Below are 19,173 nucleotides of genomic sequence, written 5' to 3'. Positions count from 1 at the left end.
AGTAAACTGCTTTTTACAACTTGGTAATTGGAGGAGATTTATTACTATGTGTGTTTCAAGTTTTATAATCTTACTAATGGGCTAATGCTAATGTTAGCCTTCATGAAAATGAAATACTGACCAAAGAAACACTCTCTTTTCAGCTTGATGCTGCATTGGCAAGGCAACGTGTGCATAAATCAGATAGCTACCAGCAACTGTGATACACTTCCACCGAAATTAATTTCTAACACACATTGAAAAGAAAAATCACTAAAGTGCCTTTGCATATGTGCAACACTTTCTCTTTTACATATTCAAGTAACTCATGTTTCGTTAACCACAGCACATTTTTGCTCGATGTTAACTCTGCTGACCAAAACGTACATGGATCAAACCATAAATGGTGAGGATGCCAATGAGTTCTTTGCTTAGCTGAAGAAGAAACACTGAAAGAATCCAAATGCTTACAAAGAAAAAAATTTGGTGGAAATTTTTTTTCTCATAAGATATGAAGCATTTTTTTTCTGGTGTTTTGGCCAAATTTTACGCTTCACTTGCTCAGCATGTCAGAGCACCAGTAGCTGCATCAAGTTCTTGTAATGGTTTCTTTTGACCCATGTGTCTCGGTATGACCTAAGTGACTCATTTTCAGAGCACAGTGACCAGACACCCATAAGAGCAGCTGCTCACTTGAGGAAACAAAGGATCAGAAAAGGACTGTGTTATATCTGGACTCACCAATTCTTTGGAAGTTCTCTCTGTCAAACACTGGCCCCAACAAAGGCATCTCTACTTCACAGTGACTACACTGTAAGGCTAGCCATGTAAATCAGCCCTAATTTAATGACATTCTCCTAGGTGTGAGAGGACTAACTGAGTGATCATATTATCTGAATTAACTGATAAGAGGTCTAGCTGGGAAAAGACAAGGACTCAGGTTTAAGGACTCAGTGACAAGGTCCTGTAGACCTGGCATTGTCTCGCATTGCTACAATACTATTACTGTTTTCTTAGATTTATGTAGAATAACTTACAAAAATATTTGTATTTTGAGTACAACAGTTCACTTCCAACAGAGGCTAATAACTGTCATGACAAAGAACTTAAAATGTGGGAGCAAAAACACACCAAAGTGATTCTTATTGGGACATTACTTTGTTATAATATCATTCTAGCTAAATCCAGCTTTTAGAAATGGATTTTAATCACATGTATCTTAATCCATGAACTTGATTCAAAACACGATAAAAGAGACTAGAGCTGGATTTGCACAGAAACACACTTTCCTGTATGTCAGTACAGTCTCTGTCCCCCCTCAGGTGCTATGCAAAGGGGACAGCTTTAACGTATGCCCTCTGTGTCTGCCTGACAGAGGTTGCTGTGACAAACACAGAGAGATATATTCTTTCAACTTCAGCATACATTCTGAGTAGTAGATGGCATTACTGTATTACCTTTCTCAGTATTTCTAGGAGAGGCAGGGGGAGAGGGAAAGGATGGCTGCTGCAGTAGAATAATTATGACTTCACAAGGGACAGGGATTGCTAAATAGCTCTGACAATAAATTAAATGAGACTGCATTTTTAATGCTCTCTTCTCAGTGATGACTGTCAAAATGGTTACTGTCATTGTGATACTTCTTCCACTATCTATTTCTTACAAACGTGCAAAAAAGGGTATTGGCTAAGTGTCTTGAAACAAACTTTTAACATGCATCATGGAATAGAGAAAATTTCCTGAAAACAAACAATCTATCAACAATGTCAAGCCTAATATTAATTTTCCAAGAACAAAAGCCCAGCATGAATTGCTCCCTTTGCACCTTGTGCAAGAAAAAAAATCTCACAGCCTCTCTAGGATAGCTAATGGAATTGCTCATACGGAAAATTAGAGTTCTCATGCAAATAACTAGACAAATAACAATCCCATTCTTCATGTATCATCGCAATGTCTTAGTCTAAGAAACAATGTTTGGGAAATTCATACTAGTTTTTGCTGATTTCTACCAGAGTTCCTACCTTTTATTTTCTCAGGATCATAATAATTTCAGATTCTCTTTTTACTGCACAAATAATTCTTACAATTTTCTTCTTGGGAATAATTAGACACATTTCTTAGACTGAGGAAATTGAAAAAAATGCAGCCTCAGTTTTCTCAATCATATAATGAAAAGTCAGACAGCAGAATATGGCAATCCTTCAAACATTACCATACACTAGCTGTAAATAAAATATAGTGTAGGTTCAATGTACATTCAGCTTATAAACCATGTATATTTCGTGTTCAATTACATACTGTATTTTCTTCTTCACAAAAATGGACAAAATCATGCCCATCTGTACTGAAAATCCTATTAAGCGCCCAGTTTCACATTCCCCCTGTCACACAGCTCAGAGCCCACCTCCAACCATGACTAGCTATCTTTAACAATGAACACTTCAAGGCCTCCCTGGACAATTAGTACGGCATTCATCAACCCTCACTGTAAAAATGACTTTTCTTAAATGAAGAAAAATTCTGTGTTGAAGAATTTCCTGTATTTCAGTTGGCACTTGTTGTCTTTCATTCCATCACTCTGCATCACCCAGAACTGTGTGGCTTCATTCTTCTTACTTCCCCCATCCCATATTTATACACTTGGATAAGATTCTTCTGAGTCTGCTGTTCTCTAGGCTGAACAGTTGCAGCTGTCAGCCCCCTCATGGGAGATGCTCCAGTTCCTCCATCACTTTCATATCCTTTTACTCTATTTGCTCCTCTTGGTCCACATCCTTCTTGTACAGGTGAGCCCACAACTAGACACGTTATTGCAGATACAGTCTCATCAATATTATATTTACAGTCATTCAAAAAGATGCTTTTTGAGCAAAAACCTGAAAATAATAATACTTGTGAAAGTTTTCTTGTTTAATAAAGGTGGTACTTTCTGGGTCTAGAAACATTTATTTTGGGATTCATTTTATGCATTAAACTAATATAGTGAGCAATCTATTTGCAGTAGATGTTAGAAAAATATGCTGAAATACTGGGTTTGTCTTCTATGCTGTCTTCTATGCTTCTATGCTGTCGCTCAGGAATTCACATGCACTCCAGATAAAGTACAGCACTCTAGATAAATAAGACATGTCTTCTGTTTTTCTTCTGATCTTCCCTTGTTTTTACCAGAGAGGTTGATATGGTTCATTTAGGCTGGACAGAGAATTTGCAAATAACAAATCCAGTTGCAAAGGCAGGATGCTGATGATTGACACAGACTAGAAAAAACTGTGGAGCCACACTAGGAAAATAAAAGGAAGTCTGCATCTGAAGCATGAACTCAAATCCAGGAACTTGAAACATTGCACGATTCCCATAATTTGAACATAGCCACTGACACATGAAGAAAATGTCTTAATTTTTAAAAAGTCTAAACAGGTAAGTTCATCTGCTTTCTAAATCAAGGCTAAAAAGTATAGATATTCTGGTCTAATTGATATTCTGGTTTTATGAACTACTGAGACTGCTCTCCCAAGCTGTGAGAAACTGATGCACCTTGGATACCTATGATTTTATTTTGACAATGTTTTGCTTGACTATGAGGTTATTAATTCAGCTATTTCAAATTCAACAGTTATTTTCAATGTTGTAAGAATGTAAGAGACTTCGATTTGTCTGAGATTTGATCCAAATGAGCCACAATGAAAACAAATAGCTACCCCATAACCTCTAGATGAGGCTAGGGGAGCGAAGTTCCTCCTACTGTACGTGAAGCCCAGGTTTGTGTCCACTTAAAATCATAAAATCAGATGGGTTGGAAAGGACCTCCGAGATCATCAAGTCCAACTCTTGATCCACTACCACCACAGTTACTAGACTATGGCACTAAGTGCCACATCTAGTCTCATCTTAAAAACCTCCAGGGACAGAGAATCCACCACCTCCCTGGGCAGCCCATTCCAATGCCTAATTACTCTCTTTGTAAAGAGTTTCTTCCAAACATCTAAGCTAAACCTCCCTTGGCAGAGCTTCAGACCATGCCCTCTTGTCTTACTGATAGCTGCCTGGGAGAAGAGACCAACCCCCACCTGGCTACAACCTCTCTCAGGTAGTTGTAGAGAGTGATGAGGTCTCTCCTGAGCCTCCTCTTCTCCAGACTAAACAACCCCAGCTCCCTCAGCCTCTCCTCATAGGACTTGTGCTCAAGTCCCTTCACCAGCCTCGTTGCTCTTCTCTGGACCTGCTCCAGCACCTCAATATCCTTCCTGAACTGAGGGGCCCAGAACTGGACACACCACTCCAGGGGTGGCCTCACCAGCACTTAGTACAGGGGAAGGATCACTTTCCTGCTCCTGCTGGTCACACTGTTCCTGATCCAGGGCAGGATGCCATTGGCCTTCTTGGCCACCTGGGCACACTGCTGGCTCATGTTTAGTTTCCTGTCGATCCAAACACTTGATGAAACTGAATAGGTACAAGTCTATAGGGCCTGATGAGATGCAACCCAAGGTCCTGAGGGAAATGGCTGATGCTTTTGCCAAACCACTCTGTCATATTTTAAAATTCACAGCAGTCAGACAAATTTCCCAGTGACTGGAAAAAGGGAAACATTACACCTATTTTTAAAATGAGGAGAAACTAGAGACAGGAAAATACAGCCCTGTGAGCCTCACTTCTGTGCCCCAGAATATCATGGAGCAGATCCTCATTGAAGAAACATCATGACAAGGAGGTGATGCAAGACAGTCAGCATGGTTTTGCTACAGGACAAATCATGCCTGACCAATCTAGGGGCCTTCTATGATGGTGTGCTGGTTCTGGCCAGGACAGAGTCAATTTTTGCAGTAGCCAGGAGGAAGAATTGCTAGGGCCCAGAGGTTATTCTATACCACCTCATGGGGGCAGAGGAAATGAGGGAAGGGAGGGGCAGGAAGGGGTGGTTTGTGTGAATTACTTATTTTCTTGTACCCTCTGTCATTAGCATTATTATTGTTACTCTGTCTTGGGACTGGTGCTCTTTAGTATCTTTATCAACAACATAAACACTGGCATCAAGTGCACCCTCAAAAAGTTTCCATACGAAACCAAGCTGGGTGGTGCAGCAGACACAACAGAACAAGATGTCATCCAGAAGGACCTTGATAAACTTGAGAAATGGGCCCATGAGAACCTCATGAAGTTCCACAAGGCCAAGTGCAAGATGCTGCACCCAGACTGGGGCAATCCCAGATGTGAGTGCAGACTGAGAGAAAAACTTATTTTGAGCAGCCCTGCAGAGAAGGACTCACAGATAAAAAGCTGGACATGAGCCACAGTGTGTGCTCACAGCCCAAAGGCCAACCATATCCTGGGCTGCATCAAAAGAGGAGTGGAGGTGATTCTGTCCCTCTGCTCTATCCTCCTGAGACACCACCTGAGCAATGTGTCCAACTCTGGGGCCCCCAGCAGAGGAAATACATGAGTCTATTGGAGTGGCTCCAGAGGAGGGTCACAAAGATGATCATCTTTGTGACAGGAGGGGACTGGAGACCCCTCCTATGAAGTAAGGCTGAGAGACCTGGGGCTGTTCAGCCTGAAGCAGAGAAAGCTTGGAGGAGACCTTGTAACAGCCTTGCAGCACCTAAAGAAAACCTACAAAAAAGTGAGCAACCTTTTCCAGAAGCAGATAGTGATAGGATAAAGGGGAATACTTTTAAACTCTAAAAGAGTAGGGATTTAGATTAGATGTTAGGATGTTGTGGATGCTCAGTCCCTGGAATTGTTCAAGGCCAGGCTGGATGGGGCTTTGAGCAACCTGGTCTAGTGTGTGGCATTCCTGCCCATGGTAGGGGAAGTGGAACTAGATGGTCTTTAAACTCCCTTTCAACTCAATCCATTCTCTGATTCTGTGTTTATTACTGAATTCAGAGGAAAGAGAAAATGCTGTGGTGCAATCCATGAAGTCGACAGCGATATCTTCAGGAACTGGCTAAAAGAAGCCTGCAAGTTAAATCAATAGTATAAAGGATACAGTAGCCTTTCACATCAAGATTATAGTAGAAAGATGCGAAATTATTCTGTGACTACAAATATCAGCCAATGTTAATTTTCAGAGTCTCTGGTCTGACAGAAAGCTAGATAGAGAGGAAATCTTAGAAAAGAAAATATTGGCATGACCAAACTAAAATGTGCAAGTATTTATTAATAAATAAATAAATAAATAAATAAATAGAAAACAAGCCAAAAACCAACCAGAAACTTTTCAGTTTGATGGATTTTTGCCCAGTGAGGAAGGCAGTAGTTGAATAAAAAAGATGTAAAGACTGCAAAAAAGTGTTTATAAACATCTTTTAAAAAAATTCTTCTCGAGTTCAATATATAAAAAACCAAAAGCTCTCAAAAACATTTCTTAATATTCCGTATGTAGAAAATCCTCACTACTGCATTCCTCCTAACTCTAGCAGTAGGAAAAGTTTTAGCTTGTACACTGTTCTGCCTTTCAACAGTCAGCTTATAGCTCAATGTTTGATCTTTATGGAGCTTAAATGGAATCACATCCTTCCAAATCTGATTCTGTCTTTGGTGAAGGTAGAACATGATTGGTGAAGAAGGGATCAATCAATTAACTCCTTTAACTTAAAAGAATTGTTCATAAACAGTAATATTTTATTTCATAGTATAGTAATAACATTGGTCATTGCATCTCAAGAACTTGTTAGAAAATAGGAAAATGTGGCCCATACGGCATCTTTTAGAGGAGGTATAAAGCCTACAGTAGACAAATGTTTAAAACTGCTGCAGAAAACAATCATATTCAAATAGAAAAACACCAATACTTGTCTATTCAGTCAGGGGTCAACTCCATCAGATCACCTGCCTCCTGCCAAGTTTTGATGATGTGATCTACCTTGACTCAATAGAAGACAGAAGAGTTGTGATGATGAAGATGCCCAGTTCTATCGTGCAGTTGATAACCTTGCTGTTATGCTTGTTTTATAAGCTGCTTTTGCCTCGCCCTCATGCTCTTGCACGATCATTCTGTAGAACTCCTCTGATTAGGATGAAGAAAATCAATACTCATTTGATCAGATCAGAATATTTTCTGTGGGAGATTAGTAAATGCAGTTCTCACTTCTGTGAGACATTCACAATCCATAAGCAGCAAGTGTGAAGACCTTTCTCTAAAGCTGCAAACAATACAATAAAGAATTGAGATTTCTTTTCCCATGTATAAAAAGATAAGGCAAACAACTTGGAAAGGTGTTGAAGAAAAATAAACCTATGGCATACAGTATTAAATGGGAATATTTTCTGCAAGTGAGATCTTGAGAGTGATCTTGAAGATCACTCATTTTCACCACTAAACCATCTGAATAAGTAGAAATTTTTCTCTGATAGCACTGTTTAAAAACCTGAGGTTTACATTCATCAACTGGAATAATTATAGTAAATTTTCAGACAGGAAGAGTAGCTTCTGCCTTTTCTGAACGATTTCATTCTTTTGAAATTTGTTAAATAATTTTCAAATCTACCATACCCATAACAATCTTCCACCCATTTCCATGGGGATGACTCTACAAAATTCACAACACAGAGCATTTAGTTGTCATCAAACATTAACCAAGACAGCAAACATAATCAGGGTGGCACCTTTTTTTCAGGCACATATCTTAACTGCGTAATCCCAGGAACAACCTCAGGAGCTCCCATTTTATTTTCCTCAACAATTGTTTATCTGTTTAACCAGCATACACAGCCCTGAGCTTTGTTATTTTTCAAACCACTCTGGTTTAAGACTGTATTCAAAATAAATTATTTTTGGTTTTTTGGTTGTTGGGTTGCTTTTTAAAATTGTATTAAAATTACAGTATTTTCCTCTACAAGTTTCTGCATTTCCTTGACACTCCTGGGTTTTATTTCCTGATTTGGTTTGTTTCCAAAACAAAGCACAAAATGCCTCAATGTTTATTCAAATTCTTTTCAAATACCATTGATGGTATAATTGACATAAACAATACAGGTCTAAAGTGGATAAGCCTAGCTCTTGCAACATGTTTTGTGAGCTAGTATATACTTCTAATTTTTTTTTTTTTTTATAAATTATTTTGCTTAATGGTAATGCAATCATATAAAAATACATAGAACCTGACTGGCACTATGCCCTGGGATGCTATGAGTTTAAAAACAGTTCAAATGTTAACTCTAAACTAGTATTTTTAATGATTATTTTAGCTGAATTTATTTCTCACCCTTTGAAGTCATTCATTACATCTGTACCATATGAGAACAAAACTGTCTAAGAAGACATATTCCAATCATTCATTTAAAGATCTGGACTCGGTGATTCCTGTCAGTCCCTTCCAACTCAGAATATTCTCTGAAATCACCCCACAGAACTCCTCGAGAAACAGTGTGTAAGAATCCATTTTACTGTGCTGCTGTAGCTTTCTGTATTAGAGAGTTCTTTTCAATTCCTCTATGCTGTTGTCCATGCAACTTGGCAAGATGGAATGGCAAAAGGTAGAGGTAAGCAGAAGCTTGGCTTCAGCTCCATGTGCCTGGTGAAACAGATCCTTTCTGTATTGTTCTATCCTTAGTGCACAGGGGCCATGGTAAAATATTTTAATCCTCTTGCTGCCAGACTGAAAGCTGATAATCTAGCCCTGAGGTTTTGAAGATCAAAGAGAAAGAGATACTGAAAAGACTGACGAGAGAGAACCTGGACTCCCAGTAATTGCAGGAAATTTGGCCTTTCTATCCCCCATATCTACATATAATTTTTACTCTCAATCATCTTGTGTTTGTTCATAAATTTATACTTATTGTTAAAATCAAACTGTGAAATAGAAACTGTTCATTTCCCACCATCCCCTGCATTGCTTAAGTAAATAAGAAAAGTTTAGACCTTAGTCGAAACACAATTTGCATGGAACAAGCTTTAATACTGACATAATTCAACTTTTACCCTAGAAATATCATGGTTTCTGAAAAATAACTCAAAATCCAAAACACCTCTGTCCTCTTACAGTTGAGAAACTGAAATTAATTTCAGAGCAAAATGAATTCATAGCACATTCATTTCAATTTACAGCAAACAAGTATTCTTATGTTAATCACAAAATTACAGTTACTTGTCATAACAGACAAAACATACTAACTACATCTGATTTTCACTGACAAGATTTCAAGTGGGTTTCTAGTCCCTAGATTTAAAACATGCGAAAGTAGGAAAAATCCAGGCCTGATTATCTGGCTTGCCCAGCAATGGTCCTCATGCTCACTTCAGTTAACCTGCAGCAAATGTTTCTAAATTTTCTCCTTAAATTAAGACCTGAGTTTACTATCCCCCTTCATTGGTACTAGGGTACTTTCAATGAGATACTGCTTCCTCTACTGACAGAAACCAGTCGAAGATGGTTTGACGGGAAAGTGTGCAGAACTAAACACAGAGTGACCACACTGTCAGGAAGAGTTGGCCCTTGCTGTACCAATCCAGGAGAAAAAGAGGCTCCCGTGGCAGAGCAGGAAAGGTACTGCTGAACAGTCCTGATAGATGGAACTTCTGAATTCCCAGGGCCATTCTGCAAAGGCACTTAATACAAGTTGTCCTCTGCCTGCATTCCTTCAGCTAATACTAACATTCAGCAAAGTGCTTAGTGATTAAGCTTCCAAAGTCCTGCTCACCAATGATCATTTCATAAGGAGCACAACTGATGCAATTACAACTAACACCTCCAATTTAGAAAAGCTGGCCATACCAGCAAATAACATAACACAGCTGCAAACAGTGAATGTATCTACCAACACCACTAAAGTGGAAGTGGAGAAATAAATTGTGGAAACTCTCTGAAACAACCACTGACCTCAACAGATTGCCAAATGTGTTTTTCTTTCAAGAGCTAACAGCATACGCTAGTTGATGCAAATTTTTAGAAACACAAAATTACTCTTCGTATGTTCCAAGAGAATTTGAATTAAGAGGAGAGGGGTAGCTAATTTGCCACAGTCAAATTTTCATCTAAACAGGAACAGCAATTTGCACAGTGCATTAGCATTTGAAAGAGAAGACTTGATTCCCAGGAGAGCAATTCTGAGTTTGAACTGGTATAAATTCAAATTTTTCTGTGAAATCACCAGATTAGCAGAATACTTACTGTAATTCAACACATTTAACCTTGAATCACAGAATTCAGAGTCTATAAATACTTTGAATTTATGTATGTTATCCTTAAAATATTACTGAATCTTCTCTTACAAAATGAATATATACTTTCACAAAAGGAAACTGAAGTCAAATTGGATCACACATTCCTGAAAAAAATCAAAACATCTTACTTTCCATCCAGTTGCATTTCCTTTCAGCAAAGTATTAATAACACAAATACATGCACATTTTTAATTGACAGAAGGAGAATTGCCCAGAAAATCCAAAAACTTTGCAGAATGTGGCTTAAGATGTCCAGGGTGGTATTGGGTATCACAATAAGGTGCAGTACAGAGAACACGGAGGAAGCCTTGAGATACAATATACTCTTATGGGACAAAACTCAGCAATAGGAAGCTGAAGTTGCCAAGGACACCAGGACATCTGATGGTGCTATGAAGAACTGCTTCTATAGTGCAACAGAAAATCCTTGCTTATGCTCACATTATAGTCAGATGAGACTGAGTCCTACACTGCTGCCTCGTAGCCTGCCCACTTGTATATTGGCTCCCAGTAAATCAGTTACAGTCAGATGACTAAAAAGAGCAGCTCATATGCTGCTCCTGCCCCTTCCTCAGGATGTAACACACTCATGAAGGAAAATGCTTCGTCTTCCAACACTTTCTCCCCTGCCCCCCAGCAAGTCTAGAAATAATCTGCTTCTGAAACACACAACAATTAGCATAAATTAATAAATCCAAAAATCCTACAATTCCTGGATTAGCTCAGAAAAGAGATGGGAGATGAAATATCACTCCTACTCCACTCCAAGCAGACCCACCTCATCTCAATGGTTCAATTCCAAGGATTTCACCATGTTCCCTGAGGCTTCATAACACCTGCACTCATTGTGGTCCCAGACAAGAACACACTCTCTCTTGCAAACAAAGGAAGCTTTGTATAATATTTCTGTCTCTCACCTCCCTCACTGCAAAGTCAGACATCTCACTATAAACTGCAAAGTAATGAATTATCTTCCATTTTGTTTCTCCAGCTGAGCTCTGAGGGCATCACCTTGAACTCATCTAAAACCACTACTGATAAGGATCCATTAAGTATTCCATCATAAAGTGGAAAGGATATTATACAAGGAAATGGTGTCAGGATAATACTTATATTTGAGGCCTATAATCTATTGTATATTATTTTTTTATGCTTATCTACTATGTTGCCTGTCTTTCTGCTATAACAGGAAACAAAAAAGCAAGAGCCACAGAAAAATCATTCCCATTCTCCATGATGGAATACAGTGAAAGTAACTCAATTAAATCAATATTGTTGTAGTACTGTACAACAAGTTTTAGATTAGAATCAGAATACTGCACCTTCAGGAGTTAAAAGTGAAATAAAGCCCTCCACTATGCAGCCTTAAAACTTAGTCTTAGCTTTCAAAATAGTTTGATTTTAATTTAGTAAGACCACAGTTTTAAAAACAGGAATTCACTGAGTTAGTATTCAGAAGGTGCAAACAATTATGAGCATGTAAAAAGCACAGCATTCTGCATTTCAGCACTTGTAAATCTAGTGCAAAAGTTCACAGTTACAAAAATGCATTAAAATAAATTCCTCTGTTCACATGAATTTTCATGTGAATTCTTCAAAACATATATACATATATTTAACTTACTGGAGTATTTCAGAGAAGAATGAAAAATTCTACATAATTTATACAAATCTACCAAACCAGTAAAAGAATCCTAAGATTTTTTCCTCAGAGACATGTCATGAAGCTCTCAAACTTGCATTCCAGAATTTTTTTAGAATTGCCCGTCAATGATCACACCATACAAATTGCTGAGTAGTAAGTTCAACTACACAGAAGACAATTTGCTAACGCTGCAATAAATAATTGTATCAGCCCAACATGAGTAGCATATTATTCAGCTAATGTTGTCCCAGCTAAGATTTTTTTTTTGAAGTTGCTAAACCTATGATAATTCATTACGTCTTTTTTCCCATATCACACAACCAGTTCTGAGGACTTTTTGACCAAGTTTATGCTAAATATAATCTATCCTCTTGCTACTTTCAGAAATGCATTACTTTTCTATTTCACATTCTCAAAAATCGCTGGTGATAACGTGTGGAGGTCATTCAAAATCTACAGATTTCCCAGAAAGATTGCAAATTCAACAGTTCTAATTTCCTTAGCAACTTTTAAAAGATTTGCATGCCATTACAAAAAAACTGAACAATAAGTTATTATTGAATGTCAGAAGTCTAATGGATAAATCATAGATAAAAGGAGGCAGATAAGCACTACTATTTAAAACTTTTATTTGAACAGGTAGACAAGCAGAAATGAGTTGTCAGAAGAGATAAAGAGAGAAGACATATAGAAGAGAAACCACTGGAAAAAAAAGCTGGAAACTAGTCAGAAGTTTAGCCATTTATAATGCCAGACAAGGCTGACAGATGAAAAGTTATACACGTCTATTTTGCAGGACAGGTTTTAAAAAGAACACAGCATCCTTTGGAAATTACTAGGGCTAGAATCAAAAGTTCTATTTTTTATATTCAGGTGGACATTAATGGACTGTCAAGACTTATGTACTAGTCCAGTATTTCCAAATGTCCATTGTTCAAGTTTTCCAAAAGCAGTAGCAAACATATTAATATATACAGAAATTGAGAAGCTGATGGAATGTCACATCTGCAGACATATACTTCTTGCACCAGTAAAAGTTAGTAGTCACAGATGAAATCATCAGGGAGTTCTTGTAAAGAAGTAAGATTTTGTTCTTGAAGCTACATTCTAAGCACTGACACTCACAGCCCTTAAGAGGGAATTACCTTTTCTAAGCTGCACGTGCAGAAATTCCCACCTAGATAACAGAACATTATGGTTTTCTACTGACATTCCCTTTAGCTAAATTGGAGGAAATAAGTTTTAAAGAACCGTTCAGCTAAATCTCATTTGTTCTGCATCTCAAAGGAGGATGAAGTAAATCCATTCTGTTTCTCATTTGTCTAATGACATCATTCTTGGAAAAATGTGCATTCAGCCTGACTCCTTCACCTGTAAATTACCCAGTTAGTTCACCTCATCTTGGGCAACTACTAAGATTATAAATGTCTATGCATCTTCAAACCCCTGCCAGATATCTAGGCCAGGAAGGATCATTCAAAATCTCAGTAAGTCCACAATCATCAAGAAAGACAGGATAATTGGCATCTCTATACACACAGTATGTGTATACAGTAGAGTGTGGGTCTTGACTTTTATTTCATAACTTCATAGGGGTATAAAGTAAGAATTTGTTGCCTAAGTCAGAGGTGGAGGATTGCATAGAGGACTCTGACTGAAAAGTGTTGTGGGTTATTGGTTTGGGGTTTTTTAATAACATCTCCAACTGCATTGCTATCATACTGGCAAGTAAACCCTTTTTTTTTTTTTTTACAAAGAAAGCAGTGGATAACAATTTTGGATGTTGTGAAATTTAGGTACACACTGTGAGAAACTGTAGCCTTTGTGACAATTTCAGTGAAGTACTTTGGTTGTCACAGTTCTCAATAGCCCTGTTCCTCCTTCCCCTGACAGTGGCGAATTTAAAGTGTTGACATATAAAGAAAGACAGAGCTTAACCTCCTCATTTTCTCTTCGCACTGAAGGCTCTCTTGGGTCCACTGCTGGAAGAAGAAACTCAAAAAAGTGTCAGCAACATTCGTTAAGGATTGCAGGTATCATTGTTGGTATGTTAAAAAAATCACTTGGTGTTGGTTTTTTCATGCTTGAATTTTTATCAAAGAGAAGGTGGCACTCAAAATAAATGGTAGACAAAAAAAAATCAAGGAAGATGTTGGATGCAGTGACGTGACACATGCAAAAATGAACTGAAATCTTCTCTGAACAGATAGCTTTAGCTGGAACTTGGGGAAAAAAGGAGAGTTTTGAAGAAGAAGCAGCCAGCTCAGGAGGACTACAAGAATGCCATGAGATTATTGAGAAGAAAATCAGAAGGGATAAGGGCCAACTAGAACCTAATCTGTGTACTGATATAAAAGACAATAAAAACTGTTTGTATAAACACATGCACAACAAAAAGAGGGCTAAGGAGAACCTCCATCCTTAATCGCGTGCTGGAGAGAAATGTAGTGACGAGGTATGAAGAAAGCATTGAGGTACTTAAGGCCTTCTTTGTCTCAGTCTTTAATAGCAAGAACAGTTGTTCTGTGAGAATCCAGCACTCTGAGCTGGAAGACAAAGACAGGAAGCAGAATGAAGCCACCATAATACACAGGGAAATGGTCCCTTACATGTGACACCACTCAGATAGATACACACAAGCCTGTGGTCTGGATGGGATCAATCCAAGGGTACTGAGGAAGCTGATGGAAGAGCTTGACAAGACACTTTTCATCACTTACCAGAAGTCCTGGCAGACTGCGGAGATCTCAGCTGAGCAGAGGTTGAAAAATGTTACACCCATCTACAAGATGGGTCAGGAGGATCCAAGGAACTACAGGCTTGTCAGCCTGACCTCAGTGCAGGAAAGGCCATGGAGTATCACACAGCACATACAGGAGGATCCAGGGGGATCAGAGCCAGCCAGCAGGGTTTGTGAAAAACAAGTCCTGCTTGAGCAACTTCATCTCCTTCCATGACAGGGTGACACATTTAGTGGATGAGGCAGAGGCTGTGGATGTTGTCTGCCTCTACTTTAGTTAAGCCTTTGACAGTGTTTCACACAACATCACCCTGGAGAAATTGTCTTCCCATGGAAGTTACATCCAGCTGGCAGCCAGACATCAGTGATATTCAGTTCTGTTTATTATCAATGACCTGGACAAGGGGATCAAGAGCACCCTCAGGCAGTGTGCAGAAGACAGCAGGTTGGGTGGAAATGTTCATCTTCTGGAGGGTAGTGATACCTTGGAGTTTTGATGTTTTGATTTTTTAAATTTTTGTAGATCTTAGAAGTAGTTATGTACTAAATGTAGATTTTAGAGTAGCACCATATTATCCCTTTACCCTTTACCATACCAGCTACTCATTCACATATCAATTCCCATAAATTCCACTAGCCTGTTTTGTCTCTTCTTCAAGGTAGAATTATAGAGAATACCCTAACCCTACGGAAGAAGATATAGCCATAGACTCAACAACCTTCAGGCCTAGAATTCTGGAAGGCCTCTAAGAACATTACATACTCTGAGGAAGATGAAGATGAAGAAGAGGGGGTCCCAAAATGCCCCCAGACCCAACTCCCAAGAGGCACTGCAGGGGCAGAACCGGGGTGGTGGCTGGACAGGGATTGGGTGAAAATCATTATAAAAACTGTGAACATCTGTATTCCAGAGCGCACACTGGTGGTATTGCAGAAAGACTGGGGGCTCATTAAAGCCTTTGCATCCTTATCTTATCTCCTACCTAATTTGGCTTGGAGTCTTTTTTTCCTCACAGTCATTCAGGCAACAGTAGGAAGGCTCTGCAGAGGGATCTGGACAGACTGGATTGATGGACCAAGGCCAATGGGATGGGGTTCAACAATGACAAGTGCTGCATCCTGCCCTTGGGTCTCAACAACCCCAGGCAGCGCTATAAACCGGGGGAAGGCCAATAGCATCCTGGCATAGTGTGGCCAGCAGTGCTAGGGCAGGGATCACTCCCCTATACTTGGCACTAGTGAGGTTGCACTTTGAATCCGGTGTTCAGTTTTCAGCCCCTCATTACAGGAAAGATATTGAGGTGCTGGAAAAAGTCCAGAGAAGGGCAACAAAGCTGATGAAGATCCTGGAGCACAACAAGCAGATAAGGATCAGCTGAGGGATTTGGGGGTGTTTAGCCTGGAGAAAAGGAGGTTCAGGGGAGACATTACTGCTTTCTAGAACTACCTGAAAGGAGTAGCGAGGTGGCATCAGTTCTTTCTCTCAGGTAACAAGGGGCAAGATGAGAGAAAATGGCCTCAAGTTGCACTAGGGGAGGTTCAGTCAACAACCCTGGCTGTATTTAAAAGATATGTAGAGGTGGTATTTATGGACATAGTTTAGTGATGGTCTTGGCAGTATTAGGTTAATGGTAGGACTCCATGACTTCAAAGGTATTTACTTACCTAAATGATTCTGTGAAAAATAATTCTTATTCCTGCTTTTGGCAGCTGCAATCTGAATGTCTTAATCCAAACTAATATATACCTCCTTCAAGATGTTTTTTGGATATCATCAGGACCTCAGAAAATTATTATAATATGATTCTGCAAAAAAACCTCATGAACTCCTGAATACAGGATCAAATGTCCCTCCAAACACATCTCACATCCTCAACATTTAAGATGCTCTTGCTTTTAAGGAATATTTACAGGATCATTCCATAAGCTACAAGACCACTTATGATGTAATTCAATTTATAGACTTTAATAAGTGAAGTCCATTTTGGGTTGTGGACATGACTACCCACAGACCAGCTTTATCTTTTCAATGGATAACCCCTACATTTATACACTTACTAGTAAACTAAAACACAATGTGGTTATGTCATGGAAGCAAGAGTAATTACATTAATTTTTGTCACCTAGTTTGCTTGATAACCACAAGGTGAAATCATATTAAAGAATTCTGTGTAAACTGCTCACTGAAGCACCAGGGCACTTAGTGGAGCAAGTGGCCTGGAATGATGTTCACCATTTCAGGAGACCTGTGCTCAGCATTCCTGTGATCAAAACTCTCTACAGACTCGAAGCATGCTTCACCCTGCAAATATCTTTTTTATTCCTTGCAATCAATATAATTTGGTGGTATCTTTCTGCCTCCACCCAGGTATACTGCAAAGTCTCTCTTGTTGTGCTGTGATTTTAATAAATTGTAATTTTAATAATATGGGAACAACTTCATCCTAGCTTACATATATATGTATATATATTTTAATTATACCTGCTCTTAAGGCACATTGACCACCACAATATATATGGAAGCAAATACAACTCCTTGCTATGTACCCAGAATATTAATTTCTAGCAAACTGCTAAGACATGCAAGAGAGATATGTCCATCAGGTATCAACAGGAGGAAAAAAGGAAGAAAAAGGAAAAGGAACTGTGGGACACCCTCCCGAAATGAGCAGGCCAAAGAACTGAAAAATTTCCTGATGCATAATCTGTGTACTGACCTCTGTCCTGCTGGACAGAGCAGTACTCCTCTTGACCTAAGCTAGGGGCTCTGTGACAAGTTACGGAGCATTAATACTTCAAGAAGTGGCCAATGGCACACACACAGGCTGTCTGCTGGTAGCAGTTACTCAGGACTGCAGCATATGCACTCTCTACTTGTGTGCATGCATCGTTAAACTAACCGCTAAACTTGTCATCTCACCTCCTTTAAGATATAACACACTTTCCCCTTCACTGCAGTCTTTCCATGAATTACAAGAGGAAGTTGTCCTGCTGTTGCTTCTAGAAAAAAAAATGTTATCCATATACTTCTTTGCACCCTCTTATACCTGCTGGGTTGAAGGAAAACTGACTGGCTAGCACATCAAAAAGCCAACTCATGGGTTTAAACCCTGTATCGAGGAGTGATTAGTTTAAGAAATTCTGACTGGGTAGAAATCAGGTATAGCACCCAAGCAATAAGTAAGGTTGCAATAAAAAAATCTAAATATCTATGCCTATAGCTAACATTTAACTTAAAAACCTCCAACATGGTATATTTAGCAAATGCTAACAGAAACCAAGAGAAATACATATAAGAAGACAACAATGTATACTCTGCTTTGGTTGCTATTGAATGCAAACAGAGTTTCATGAAGCTTTGAGACAGAACTTTGCCTGCTCCCTATTTTCCCTCTTAAAAATAAATCACTGTGTCTGAACACTGGAATTCTGGTCTATTGTAAGCTGAGCTGAAATTATGTAGTGGATTCAGCACATACTGGAAAAGCAGAAAGCTCCTGCTATCTTTGTGATAGTTGAAAAGTGAAAACAGATTAGAAAATAAGTTCTTCAATAGGTAGCAACATTGCTTTCACACCAGATTTGATGAATAAGTCCTCCCAGCGGCACTAACACCTGATACGCACATTGCATGGATTAGTAAATTTTAGTCTGGGAAGAAGAAAAAACACTTTTTTTCCCTTCCAGTAACTGCTGCAGGTATATTATCTAATGAAAACACAACAAGATTTCTCTAAGGAATGTGAAATGCGTTTGGTGTTTCCATCAAACAATTATATGTTGTTCATCCACTATCTGAGAAGCACTGAGGCATATCCAGGCCTGATTACATTTATTCTTAGCTTCAGATCAGACTGCCCCACTAGGACAGCAAGTAGTTTCTCATCTCTGACTTACCAGATACTTGATGGTAAGGATTCACAAAAGAGGGGTTTCTAATAACAATACAGCCACATTTACTTAATATCTTGATCATCTTAAATCAGAATGTCTTTGATCACTAATGGAGCCTTTTGGAGTGTTGTGAATTAAAGGATAAATTTTCAAAGACATGTAAGAGAGAATTACTGACTGACTTCTATTCAGACCAGTGGGAGGTAAACAGCTCAATCTCTATACACTGTTATGAAATGCACCCTTTCAAATACCATATTTTCAAAAGGCGTCAGACTTTTCAATTACTAAGAAGCCTCTAAGAACAACAGCATCACTTCCACTGACGTATTTGTCACTTAATGCTGCTTACAGGAAAACATCAGGCCTTCAGAAAACAGAACAGCCCAGAGACTTTCGCAGGAGAAAAATACGGAGTGCTCCTAGGAATTGTGCCCCTTGAGCTGCAGAGCACACATTCTTTGTCACCACTGAGTATGCCAGACTCTTCCCCTTTACATACAGAACAGGACATAGGGCTAAGCAAAAAGTGGTCTTGCTACAAACAGCACTTTTGCATACCAGTGTTCCCTGGAGGCTCTTACTTCTAGAGATTATTATCAGGAGATACATGAAAAAAATACCAGCTTAGCCCAAAAAAGACTCAGAAGATCATGAAGGTAAACAAGGACTAGAGTCATATCATGAGAAAGATGTCAAAGGGCACCCAACAAACACCACAAAGCTTAGCCTCCAGTGGGTTCATTGCAA

At 38.9% G+C, this 19,173-nt stretch overlaps 1 protein-coding gene across 1 annotated transcript in view; it reads right to left on the bottom strand.

Annotated features, from left to right (window-relative positions):
- Positions 1-19,173, bottom strand: part of KDM4C (lysine demethylase 4C) — a 240,246-nt gene that overhangs the window by 6,160 nt on the left and 214,913 nt on the right. The window lies entirely within an intron of this gene.

Source organism: Empidonax traillii, unplaced genomic scaffold, assembly GCF_003031625.1.
Source record: "Empidonax traillii isolate 1590-97213 ecotype Southwest subspecies unplaced genomic scaffold, ASM303162v1 scaffold83:size2986645, whole genome shotgun sequence".
Classification (NCBI taxonomy): Eukaryota; Metazoa; Chordata; class Aves; order Passeriformes; family Tyrannidae; genus Empidonax; species Empidonax traillii.
The sequence above is the reverse complement of the archived record's forward strand: the minus strand, read 5'-3'. Positions and strand labels throughout refer to the sequence as shown.